Source organism: Amblyomma maculatum, chromosome 10 (genome assembly GCF_055883805.1).
Source record: "Amblyomma maculatum isolate TAMU_Amacu chromosome 10, ASM5588380v1, whole genome shotgun sequence".
Classification (NCBI taxonomy): Eukaryota; Metazoa; Arthropoda; class Arachnida; order Ixodida; family Ixodidae; genus Amblyomma; species Amblyomma maculatum.
The window spans coordinates 100,273,702-100,287,862 of record NC_139353.1 but is presented as its reverse complement, the minus strand read 5'-3'; the positions used below and the strand labels follow the sequence as shown (position 1 = coordinate 100,287,862).

Genomic DNA, 14,161 nt, shown 5'->3' with positions numbered 1-14,161 from the left:
CAACATGCACAGGGTCAAGCTGCTCTCCTTGTCAGAAACGAATGCACAGCAACCGAATTACAAATTCCTGATCTAAGTAATGAGTTCAGAGAAGTAATCGCTGTTAAAATGTGTCCTCCTGGGCAGCGGCCCATGGTGGCAGTCTCCGTGTATTATAGGCCTCTGACTGGCAGTCATAATACCGACTCATACGGGTGGCTCGCCAAAGTCCTGGCCCTGTCAGGAAGCCTCCCCATCCTGGTGGGAGGAGACTTCAATGCTAAGCACCCGACTTGGGGCTACGCCACAGCTGACCCAAGGGGACGCATGCTGCACGACACTGTAGAAATGTCTGGTCTGTACATATACAACACCCCGGACACACCAACGCGCATAGGACTACACGCCCGACAACGAGATACGACACCAGACCTGACGTTGGCCACACCAGGATTCATCAGACAATGGGAAGTCGAACAGACAACATGGGGAAGCGACCACTTACCAATTTTGATCACCCTTAACCGAAAAAAGATTCGTGAAAAAAGGCAAACGGTTACCATCGACTGGGAAAAGTTTCGGACAGTCACTGGCGGCAACTTCATGGACTTCGAGCAATTCAGTGCCATGGTTGCGAAAGCACGGCCATGGTCCCAAGACACAATAATATGTGACGACACTACCACACACATGGATAGGCACCTTGCCAACTTGTGGCGAAAGGTCAATATCCTTACGCAACAATACAGATATAAAGGAAAGCGCCACAGGGATCTCATGAGCCTTAAGCGCCAATATCGACTCATCAAGGAGTACCAACAACAGCTCGAAACAGATTCATGGCACACCACTTGTGCGACGCTCGGACGCAAACCCGGCCTTAAAAAGCTGTGGGGAATTCTACGAAGCCTGCTGGGGAAAAAGAAAAGCACACCACCACTGGCAGAGCTGTTCCTGCGCGAGAACCCAGCTGCACTCGAGGAAAAGGTGATCCACACGTTCTTCCCGCATGCTTCTGAGATACCCACGCCACCATTGCCGGCGATCACGATTGACAACACAGTGATGGAACTTGAAAAACCATTTACATTTGGCGAACTATTGGCAGCATTAGTCCACGGCAAACCGAAATCGGCTCCAGGACACGACGGAGTAACATGGCAGGAGCTCAGAAATCTTAGCGACGAAGCCCAAGATCAGCTCTTAACTATCATAAACGATTCATGGGAATCAGGAGTGGTGCCAGATGCACTAAAGCTATCATTGATATATCCCATACCGAAATCAGGGAAGGACCACACAAAACCAGAGAACCTACGGCCAATAGCTCTCACATCCACTATCTGCAAATTGATTGAGCGAATGATAGCCGCAAGAATACAGCATTATATCGAATACGTACAGCCTGGGTTGCATCCAGCCCAGGCTGGATTCCGTCCGAATATGGGCACGCATGATTGCCTTTGGCTGCTCCGCAGGGTAATCAACCGCAGGTCTCGCAAACAGACACTGGATTACATCCTCGCGGTTGATATGCGCAAAGCATTCGACAATGTAAACCAACAGGTAATCCTACAAGAATTAGCAAAAAGATATCCCAGCCAAAAAGCATACAACTGGATATGCAGCTTCCTTCAAAGTAGACCTATTAGGCTTCATGGCAAAGCTTCGGGATGGAGCCCCAGAACCTATTACTTGGATAGGGGCGTGCCCCAGGGCTCTATCCTCGGACCTTTGCTTTTTAACTTGGCCATGACCCGCGTAGCAGAAGCGCTCGAGCGAGACACTTCGGCCCGCTTCACCATCTACGCAGATGATGTCACCATATGGACAGAGGCAGTGGATTACCCAAATGAAGAAGTCATGCAGACGGAGCTCCAAGCAGCAATCTTCAGCCTCACTGACAGCTTGGAAGCATTGGGGCTACAGCTCTCACCTGAAAAGACACAACTCATAAGCATAGACGGCAAGAATTCTACAAACGCCAAAAAGCAGATTACACTGCATCTTGGACAACACAACATCACGTCTGCAAATGGGCAGACAAAAATCTTGGGGGCACAGATTTCTAGTTGCAACAGTACTCGTAAATGGATTCGTACATTGCAACGTAACTGGACCCCGATGTTGCATATGATTCGCCGGATTTCAAACAAATACGGTGGAGCCCGGCAAAAATCGTGCCAAACACTGTCTAGAGCGGTTGCTGTAGGCAGGATTTTGTACGGGGCACCTGTCTATGAGTTTTCTAATCGCGACGTTAAAGACATCGAAAAGCTACACAGGGCCACTCTTCGCACCATTACTGGGCTTCCTAAGCACACGAGAAATGAAGAGCTGCTTAAAATGGTCAGCATACCACCCATACAAGACATTATAAGAGAAGCAAAAATAAGAATGCGATCCCGACTGGAAAACACGACCCAAGGGCAGCAGATCATGGCATGGGACAACCGAATCAACATTGCTCCGAGGCCCCTGGGGACAGACACTTCACCCCCGTGGGAGGCGCCGGTAATCGCACTAAGGCCACAACGACCTATTAGTAGACGGAATGTGGTAGCTAGGCAACTTTTAGCACAGAGAACTGCCCTCACAAGACCACTCAATACAATAGACATCTACACTGACGCTGCAATTAGAAATGAAAGGGTGAGTGTGGCATGGGTGTGTGTGCCAGCGCCTCAGCACAACGGACAGCACACGTGCCACCTACCTGGAGGAACAATTTTACACTCCGAGTTGCTTGCCATATGGGGAGCCATAAATACCATTACGACCGCTGCAGCCAGAAAAGATAACTTCAATGGTTATCGAATTTTAACCAAATCATATGCAGCGATTGCAGAGCTGACGGCACCAACTACAGACGACGCAGTGGCCAAGGACATCAGAAAGAGGCTGAAGGGAATGCGGGAAGTTGGAATAGAAATTCAAATTATATGGACACCGGGACATACTGGCACGGACGGGGGAAACGCAGCCGCGCAAGCGGCCGCCGCGCAAGCGGGTGGGCTTGCTGAAACGTACAATGCCCCACACCCCAACTCCATGCCTACACCGACAGACTTAAATCCTTACCAAACAATGCTCACTAAAGGCTCCTCTGGCAGATCGATGATGCACTATGTACGCACAAAAATAAAACACGACAGTAAGCTTAGATTACATGAAGCGACACCAACGCCGGTGTTTGAGGACACGAAAGGGCTCACTCGACCACAAGAAATATTTCTCAACAAAGTAATAACAAACGCTGCTTACACACCGCACATACTTGACAAGTGGTTGCTCCGAAGACACGAAACACTCAAACACAACATATGCACGCACTGTCAGGAACAGTGTACAGCAGACCTAGAACATCTTATATGGCAATGTCCATCGTTTTCACAAGGAAGAAACAAAATTACGCATATTCCACACGACGACATGCCCACATTAGCAGGTCAGGTTATATCAAGCACCGAAATACAACACTCCATTGCTACATACGGCAGTGAGAGCGGCCTGCTTCGAGTAGTGTGAGAGAGGTCGACTCACAGCGCGAAGATCGGCCGCATGGCAAGCAACAAGCAACAGCTTGAAGAACCGTTAAGACGAAGAAGTTACACTCCCATCCCTCCTAACTCCCCAAGAACCCAAACAGCGGCCGAGAGCCATCCCTTCCTTTCAATAAAGGCTTCATTCATTCATTCACTTGACAGGCAGGCGGTAAGCCAGGCGAGTTCAACGAGTACCTGGTCACAAAATCAATAATAATAATTGGTTCATAAGAAAGGAAAGGCGCAATATCAGTCACACGATCTGTGGGCACCTGACCCCCGCCGTGAGGAAAGGCAGGAAGTTCGGAACGAAATCGAAAAAAGAGAAAGAGGAGCCGTAGTGGAAGTCTCCGGAGTAATTTCGACCACTGGAGATCTTTAACGTGCGCTGACATCGCACAGCACTCGACGTCTCTCCGTTTCGCATCCGTCGAAACGCAGCCGCCAGCGGTCGGGATCGGACCCCGGTACTCCAGCACAGTACTCAGGCGTCGTACCACTGCACGTTACAGAACCACAGGTGGCCGAAATTTCCGGTGGGCTTTCACAGCGTGAGCCGCTTTGGGGAGTTAGACCTCCTAAACAAAACCTAAACCACCTATATCAAGAATAACACGGAAGACGGCGAACACGGGCACTACTCGTAACTGCTTGCTTAAGGAAGAAACAGCAGGTGCAAAGCGTTCGAGAGAAGCCCGCCATTTAAAAGTAATAATAATCTTTGGGGGGAAAACAGTTATTTTGGAGGCACAATAATTTCATTGTTTGCGGACTATATAGCCTACATTAATCATGTTATCTAGTTTAGCCAGTAATCCAAACTGTAATATATTACTTTATCACCTGCGTGTTATACATTTCTAGTTGCATTAGATATTCGTAGCTGTTTATTAGTAAAAGCCTAACCGTCTACACAATTTGTAAACGCCAAAAGCTTTTGTGCTTTGCCTCAAAGAATGTTCAAATTTCCAGTCGTTTTTGAAAGTCGCCCACATGCGGAGGTGGTGACGCGTGGTCATCTGTGCAATGCCCCATCTGGAACAGTAAAAAACCGGAAGCAGAGCCGCACAGGTGGGACGAAAGTGGTCATAAGCGTGCCAAGAATGGGTTCACATCTATGGCGCCGAAAATGTTCCGTATATTTCAGTATTGAACTGTGCAAAAGACCCAGATTCGCTCGAGCTACAACAAGAACTGCAGTTGCGCTATCGAAATTTTAAAACCTGATCTTGATAATAATACTTAATGGCTTCTAAGCCCGTTACACACATCGTAAGGTGCCATATATGAAATAAAAAAGCCAACTCATAATATTAGTTGACTATTCACTTATGATCACATATTTGTCTGGGGATGAAATGCCAGGCGATTGTGTCCTTCGAGGTGTCAGTGCAAGTTGAAAAACCGCACTTGGTCGAAGTTTCTGATGTCTCCACTTTGGCGTCTCTCATAGCCTAAGTCGCTTTTGGATGTTGAACCACTTAAATCAAACCTTTTTGTTGTCTTTTCTGAGCAAGCGGTTTCCAGCGGTTTCTATCGCACCTCTTTAGGGTTTTATATTTTCTCTAGGATACATCGGCATCATTAAATTAACAAATGATGACACTAACGGTAAGGAAAGCAATGGTGGACGGTAGGATGACCATGACTTCGGGAGGCTGAAAATGAAATTCTTGAGAATGACGAACAATGCGAGAAAAGGGGAACCCAACGGGGCTCGTCCGGTATTTCAACCCGCGACCTCTCGTACCCGAAGCGAGAATCACACTCCTTTTTTTAGCATGGTATTGGTTACACTGAAGCAATATCCTATGTACGTGAACTATGTATGAGTAATTATGAAAAAAACATCAAATCAACTCGACGTGCAACGGGATATAGCAACTCAACCAAACTCTAATAAAGAGGCTATATATAAAGCCCATCGCGAACTCTCAGCACCTCTTTGTAGCCGTCAAAGGAGCAAATGTCTGCATTTTAGGGTACTGAAAATGAAATAATGTCTCTTTCCTCTGTGGCGCCTCTCCGCGTTAATTCCTTTGAGGTTCAAGTTAAGTAACCAGAAGGCATCCGTTGTTCATCTATTATATGTAGCCTTCAGATTTAACATAACTAAACTCTTCAAGATGCTTAACAAGAAGAAGCTCGACAACACTGTCGAAATCATCCTTCCTTTACCTCAGCCGAAACAATAACTTGTCCTCCATGCAACAAATTCAAGAAGTGTCACTGCAGTGTGATTTTTGCAACTCATTCTCAATCAGGATAGACTCTCTCACGTGATTTCGATGGGATGTCATCACTTTTTACAAGTCACTCTTAATCTCGTAATACCTCTTTTTCATGTGACCCTGATGCGGTGACATAATTTTTGCAAGCCTTCCTCAGTTACTTGTCACTTGTCTGTAATATGTGTGACGTCATCACAATTTGCAAGCTGTTCTTAATCACATCACACTTATTGTCCCTTGACTTCAGTGGGACGAAACCGCTTCTTGCTAGTCGTGATGAATCATGTAACACTTATTCGTCATATGACTAGAGTGAGGTAACATCACTTGTTTTAAAGTCCTGAATCCCGTGGCACTACTTATCATGACTTAGCCGTAATATCACATGATTAGTGCAGAGTTGCATGTAACTCACATGACCCTCATTTACCAATTTTATTTATATTCTTCATGACATATCGTAACATCACGTTACCTTCGTTACATGACTCTTTATAACGTCATATGACTGACTGTCGCGCTATTTGACAGCATTGTATCACTAAAGGGAATATGTGACTTATAAAACGGTGTACACCTTCGTTGATCCCGTAACCTTTCGGGACCGCAACTTCTGCGACGCATTCTGCTGACAACTTCCGGCGATGGGTTTTGCTTCCCGTAAGACATACGACACTCTTGATTTAATAAATGAAATCAGCACCCGACCTTTAACCTCATAGGCAACTCTCGCACAGTTTTCAACTCCCCCCCCCCCCAGCAGTCAGCATGAATACCCGGCAGGAAGCATTAACATAAATTCTATTAAGCACCAATTTCATTGCAAAGCACTCAGAGAAGACTTCGCAGGTAAACCCAACGAAGGTCTGCTTATCGTCCGCTTCTGTTCACTGTGGAAACCAGCCCTTAAACTTCAAGCTGCAGCTTGTCGGCTTCCATCCCGGCTCGTTGGTCTAGGGGTATGATTTTCGCTTTGGGTGCGAGAGGTTCCGGGTACAAATCCCGGACGAGCCGAAGTTTTTTTTCTTAACCGCTTGTACCTCACTAGGCTACTTGCAAACACGTCCAATAATCTCGTTCTTAGCTTTACTTTCAACTGGCATGTTTCGCCCTACATATGGCTCGCTTATACCTAGAAACATCAGTGCGACCATTACCTTAGCCCTGGCTGCTTTGTGTAACACAATTCGCATCTATGGATTTGGCCACTGCAGCTGATTGCTATTTGATCAGTAGCTTATTAGTGGGAGATACTCATCATCATCATTTATTAAACACTTAAGAACCCTTTAAGGGTATTCAATACAGTGGGAGGAGGGGGGGGGGGGGCAGGCGACCTACATAGAACAATACATGAGCAAAGCCAAAGATGTTCAACCATTAAAGACAAAATCTAGTAAAACAGATATATATAAAAATACACTGAGAGCAATGAGGACAACATATACAATCAGTAGATTACTTACCAAGTCAACAACGTTAACGTTTTAGCACTCTCTCTGGTTTCTTATTCACAATAACAAACAGGCTAAAGTAGCTGCACCTTAAGTGTCCTTAACTGTTGGTGCAAATATATTGCATGTTGGCCGGGTGAACTGTTAGCTATGTTCTCTTGTTTTCATTCGGGATCGGCTGTATTATAAAGGATTTTAGGTGCAGTCATGCTGTAAATTTCGTTCCCTTTGCATATTGAGCGATGTTGCGCTGACGTTGCGTTGCCATGCAAAAACGTAAAATTGGGCTCGTCCGGGATTGGAACCCGGGACCTCACGCACCCGAAGCGAGAATCATACCCCTAGACCAACGAGCCGATGCAAATGTGGGGCAGCTTCCTTTTCTGAGGTAACGGCCGTGTGACCGTGTTGAGCAGGCCACGAAAAAGGAACTTCGATTCATTAATAGTGCTCTCAAATACGCTTACAGTTCAAGCTGAAGGATACGTCTAGTATAAAGCAATATCTAGTCTGAAGACTACGCATGCACGTTATTAACGCGAAAGCGTTACTTCCTGTGTTCACAGATTTCTGCCCGCAGACTGTGTCCGAAGACCGCGTCTGCAAAATTGTGTCCGCAGCAGTTCCGGGTAATTGAGAAGTGGTAGAAGTTATTGAGTGGTGTGAATCGATACTGGCTGACGTAATATTTCTGCAGAGAAATAGTTAGGTCAATGAGTTAATTAGGTAATTATTTACAGGCAATAAATATAAAAAATGTCCGCAGCAGTTGTGAGTAATTCAGAAGTTGTAGAGGTTAATGAGTGGTTTCAATCGATAGAGGGTAGCCTAATGTTGTGCCAGAAATAAAAATTCGGCTAATAGGTACAATTTTTCCTTGCGTGTCTACGTGCGCTAGGGGTGACTAGAATGCAAACTTTTCCGGTAGGCTAATTCTGCATGAAAGGAGCGACCAGAGTTGACAGCTCCTGCCCGTCGCATAAAGGTAACGGGAATTCAAGCATCTCAGCAGGTTGATTTTCTTATGAGGGACCACAGACACGGACACAGCACACAGCGATGAGCGGTAGACCTGTCGTAGTATTGTTTTCGCAATAAAAACATACGGGACTAAGTGCTTTACTTTCGTTTGTTTCCACCAGGCTTTGTACGGCAGCGTAGCCTTTTTATCCTATTTCAGAGAGCAGATATTCAAAGAAAGTCAGATGGCTGGGCTTGTTGATTTATGACTCGCGGTGAAAACTTAGGGCCAAAAAGACAAGGACCGAGAATAATGCACAGGCGGCAGTGGTAACATCCGTCAACTACTTATTGAGCATGAAGGGCATGGGAAGAGTGGTTTGTATGCCATTGTACCACAACTCTACTTCGAGATAGCAAAGCATATCACTCGCGCAAGTTTATTTGGCAACAGTGCGACAGATGGGCTATTTACACAGTCTTGCTTCAAGAGCAAAATTTATTCAGCCTGAAATATTTCACGTGTCAGCGCTTTTTGTATACTTTTAGGACACAATAAAACAAATAGGAATTATAAAATTCAATGTTAAAAAATGCAGAAGTGTCGTACGAGTGAACACTGGGCGCTGTATGCATAGATTATACTAAAGGAAAATGGCTATGCTAGTAACCCTCTTATTCCGCTATCTAGCTATCTCTTATTCCGCTATTCTATCTCGCAAGTAGCGTAAGTAGTAACCGTGATAAATGCACAGGCATGTTCTTATTTGTAGTTACGAAGCCATGTGTGTTTCCCGCTCGGTGCCTACCGCCTACACAAAAAGATCCTCCGTGATGTCCAGGCTTTCCTTTCTACTAACAACAATCTCAACATTCATGAAATTCAGCCTTGGCGTTGCAGTTTGTCTCCTCTTAGGCGCTGGTTTTTGTAATCGGCGATTTCTTCAGCGGGAGTCAGATAACACCCCTGCTCCAGTTTAGCTTCTAAGAGCAGTATTATACGAAACATGACTGATAACACCGCTGTGGAAGAAGCCTTACGCAGCGACAACTGATAAGGCGCACAGTCTTATCGAAATGGACGGAAAGTGTCACACTCAGACAGTTGACGAGAGGGTTCTGTGTTGCTGATGATTTGTTTGTCGTTGAGTGTGAAAGGTCTCAGTGCACTGACTGCGCCCCACTGAGACCTCTGTTGTCAATTACTGAGGCTCTAAAGATACGCAACAAGTTACAAAATGAGTGCGTCTGTATAACCTGCTTATTCGTGGACAGCTTTAATCCTGTGTCTATACAGTGCGACCAATAAAATCGCGCCATCAGTTTCGCGGCCTTTGTATTAGGCTCTCGTTACGAATGAAGTATTCGAAATGACAATAACTGCCAACTTCCACACCCCCAAGCCAGTATCTAACGAACATACTGTTGTTCTGATATCACCTAGGTTTTGCTCAGGGGAGTGGTGATAGAAAACATTTCCATTTCTTTCTGGCTTCTTTACTGATTTATTGATGTGGAACAACCTAAGGGCCTGTATACCGCCACTGAGGACTGCTAACCAACCATGAAAGTTCCGACTTATTCAGTGAAGTTTAATAACATGATGGATGCTAGGTTTTCGGGCTGCACCAGCATCCATAATTTTGACTGCCAGTCTGACATAAAAATGAATGGGTCAGTCAGCACCATCCGTTTTGGTGGTCGGATAGTGCGTAGTGTGCGATATTCCCATACAAAACGGCGTCACTGTAATTTCTGGATTGCAAGCCAACAACACAGTCGAACAGAAACAACCGGTGTTATTTTGGCAGCAGCGCACTATGCGTGCATAAAATAAAGGAAAAAAAGGAGTACTTTCCCATTCCTGACCTGTATTCACAAGAAGGATCAGAACTGAGCCTCATAAGTCATATTCGGCATTAAGTTTCTTCTCTTGTACATTCGTCTCTCACGTCCCCCTAGCGTTGAAACACCGTGAAAAAAGGGACGCTGAGAACACGTCATCCAACTGAGTGTTCGTGAACGCGAAATTTTCCGGACCTGGCTCAATCCGATATTTCCGGATCTGGGTCAATTTTCAATGAACTTCGAATTATCTGCTTGCCACAATTATGTGAAACCTTACTCTTGTGGCGGTATGAAAACTGTGCTCACAATAACAACTACCTGGTGATGAAGCTGTCAGGGTTACAACGCGAAGAGTCAATATACACTGCCCGAACGACACCCAAATGGCATGTACCAAACATCCGAACAAATTATGGTTACCAAATGCTTAGTCACACTCTACCGCATCAATTAAATAGTCTGAACGAATGTTTATATAATAAAAATCGGTTGCTTTATATTTGTTCCTGTTTGTAAAAGCGATATTATGCAATGTACCACTGCAATGCCCTCTGTAGGGTGTGTCGGCCTCGTCAAGCCTTTCCACTAGCTTTTTGCCCGCATACCCAACCTCCTCAAGATTTTAATCAGGCATTATTCCGATTGTTATTCGTATTCTTAAGTTCCACAGGGTCAGAATTAGACTCCACCAGGCAGGTGAATAATCGATAAACACATTGAGGTTCAATCCAGTTTCGACGCCGGTGAAATTTGGGTTGCTGCTCGATGCGGACAAAATTCTAGAATGCCCTTTCCGCCGGTGACAAAAGAGAATCTATAATCATAATATTGCCCATTGTTAGCAGCAAGAATAATTGTTTGTTAAATAATTACACAAACTATGCCGAGCACGACAGGCACTCGGTAAAGGAACGATCAATTTATGTTTCGGTCAATGTGGCATAACCTAAGCGTTAAAGAAAGATTTGTGCCTCTAATTATGTAACAATATTTGTTACAATATATATATATATATATATATATATATATATATATATATATATATATATATATATATATATATATATACATTATACAATAAATATATCATATATTATAGACATATTTACATATAACCATATATGTAACCACTGTTATTGACCAACGCACACATATATATGTCCCGCCTCCATGCTGACCACAGGGAGGTCAGAGAGTAATGCTACACAATAACTAAACATGTACACCATCCTTTTTTTCAGTGAAGAGCAAGGTGACATGCATCAATGACTGCCTAACCTTGAAAGTTAGAATCATTCGAAGACAAATGACAACGAAGTGGCTCATTGTTCCAGGTGGACAAAGACGAAGATGCCGTTTCTTTGGAAGCTTTCGTCGCTGTAGATGTCTGTTTTTACCACAATGCCAAATTTTCTACTGAAATCTCATCGTTTGCCTCGCACCATATTTCTAACATCGCTTGTTCTACACATCAAAGTGTCAATCTCCCCATGTTCCTTATGACTTCATCTTTTATTTCATTTATTTCACCTTTTCGTTTCCTTTCATCTGACCCTCCAATCATTTTTCTTTTTAGACATGTAAGTATACATTAAAAACTTTCACTGCTGGCCACTTCTTCGCCGATCCCCCTGTGTGGGTATATGTCATATATTATTCGGTAAACAATACACAACTTCCCCGCTATAATGACTCATTCGGACACAAGCCGAGCCACTGATTAGGCTACCGTCAGCACTAATGATTGTTGTGTTGTGCGCTCTCGTCCCCCCCCCCTAGGCAAGCCTGTAGTTGACTCCATTTACCTGCATCCTGACCTCACCGGGCGCCCCTACCCCACCGTGACTGGAAAGATGCTCTGCAGAACGTTGTTATTTGCAGGAAATTATTTTAGTCAAAAGTTTAAGATGTCGCATGCATGAACATCGGAGCAATCAATGGAAAAGCTAGTCTCATTTGGAGACTTTAAAGAATGCACCGAGTTTCAAAAAACGACTTTTCGACTTCTCTAGCTACTCATACGCTTACATGACACCAAATACGGTTAGCTTAGATTATGGGGAAATCAACTCGATTACTTTAAAATTCTGGAATTTCGCGGATATGGAGCGAATGAAGACGGTCAGCAGGGATCTGACGTTGAGGTTTTCGTTTAGCGTAGGTGACGTCCCACATCGGCGAACAGCGTACCGTGTACAGGTTCTTCTTCTGATCCCTCACCGACCATCTTTTCGCCTTCGCTGTAACAGTGCGCGTTGGACACATTCGTCGCCACTGCCGAGCGCCACATTGCGATGATTGCCGGCAGTCCAAGTACAGAACGGAGGATGTGGTTACGTACGCCGACAAGCTGCAGCATCGCCTCAGTCCTGAAGATGCATTACAAGAACACATTACAGGCGACACTGAATATTTTAGCAGAACTAGTGGCCTCCATGCCGCTGCCGAGGCTAAAAATTCAAGAAGGTTTGGTTTTGGTTTGATTTTGAGGTTTTAAAGTCCCAAAGTGACATAGGCTTTGAGAGAGGCCGTAGTGGAGGACACCGGACATTTCGACCACCTGGGGTTCTTTATTGTGCACTGAGTTCAAGTAGAAGAGTACCGGTTATGCAAGGGCAATGAAATGCGTCCAAAAAATAAATGGGAAGGCGCAGCGCCTCAGGCCTTGGAAGGCTAGATGAGATGGCCAGCTCCTCGCGAGGAACCGCCTGCTCTCCGTATAACACTGCGGATGCCTCCACGAAAACTTCAACCGCAGCGGCCGTTTTTGTGCAGTAGCTTCAGGACCACTGCCCGCTTCCAGTGTCTGATGGACTCGCTACAATTGATGAACTGCTCCAAAAACGCCGTTCACTGTGAGCCTCTGACACGAGTGATGAGGATAACCAAGCAGAGAACAGGCACAGCTGTCGCAGTCAAAACACGAGGCAAAGTGCCAGATTTCGTGGTCCAGGAAATCTGGCTGGACTTTCAGAGGCGCTTTCGCCGTCTGTCTACAGACGTGTATATGGAACTGTAATTAAAATTATGTGCACTCACTATGGCGCACACCGATGAGTTGGTATTCGCAAAGCTCAACTTACGCCGCCTTAGATCTCTCCAAGGCAGACGCAACTCAATCAACATTTGCTCAGTGGACTTAGGCTGTTTAGAAGAGGAAGGCTAAAAGTGAGGAATAGGCTGAGAATGGACTACATCCTTTCTGGCAAATTTTAATATATTTGTGATGCATACTGTCGGCTTCAGACGCACTTCAGTTGGGACTAGCCACTTCAAGGCCATGTTTGATATTGAAGACGGCGTAGAGGGGCACGTAATTAAGCCGAATACAGACAGGCGCCTACTTCCAGCAGAGATGTATTCCACCAAAACCTGAATGCATTTTTATGAAGCATTCAGCCGTATCTCGGAAGCCTAACAGAAGGAAAACGCGAAACAAAAAACTATCACCTACAATGCCCATACAGATTATTGACGTAACTCTTCTTACCACGTCGACGCCGAGATTGTTTCTCGAAGTTTTTAAGTTTTAATTTGCCCTTTTTTGCAAGTTAATGTTGGCCATTTTGTTTTCCAATGTCACTTGCTTTCTAATGCAGGAGAGCTGCAAGAAAAGAAAAAATTGTGCCTTTTTTCATCTTGACGCACGCGCTTCTCATTCATGCTGGCGTTCTCATGTTAGGTTGGTTGTTATCAGTTTCCATTTTAGGTGACGTGTCCACTTGTATACTGTGTTATTTTTCCTGCCTATCGCGCGCCAGTAATCTTAAGGCTGACTTTTGGTAATGATTTTTGATGGGTGTTTTTCGTCGCTTTCTTGGTGCATATAAAATGCTGCGTTTGGTCGATTAAGCCTCAGGTAAAAGCTTTCGCCCATCCTGTTGTTTTTGAGCTCCTTCCTTGTCACTTTCGTAACTTCAGTATCAAAGATGACTGTTGACTTATAGGCAGCATTTTTCCTGTTTATTTGTAAGACTCTCTCTTGTTCTGGCCTGACATGTAATATTCATGCACAGGGCTGACTGATATACTGTGATCCTCTGCTCAATACGAAGCCATGGTGATTAATTATTGCTTGAGTTTTTAATACTATATAGCAAAGCGCGTGAGTCAGTTTAACAAATTTCTAGTTTATTGGACTGTG

General features: G+C 44.8%; 2 non-coding genes across 2 annotated transcripts; one reads left to right on the top strand and one right to left on the bottom strand.

Annotated features, from left to right (window-relative positions):
* The first annotated feature begins 6,697 nt into the window (after positions 1-6,697).
* TRNAP-UGG (transfer RNA proline (anticodon UGG)) lies at positions 6,698-6,769 on the top strand. Its single transcript has one exon. It is a non-coding gene; the product is annotated as a tRNA-Pro (tRNA).
* A 724-nt stretch (positions 6,770-7,493) lies between these two features.
* On the bottom strand, positions 7,494-7,565 carry TRNAP-CGG (transfer RNA proline (anticodon CGG)). The gene has a single exon. It is a non-coding gene; the product is annotated as a tRNA-Pro (tRNA).
* Between the last annotated feature and the right edge of the window lie 6,596 nt (positions 7,566-14,161).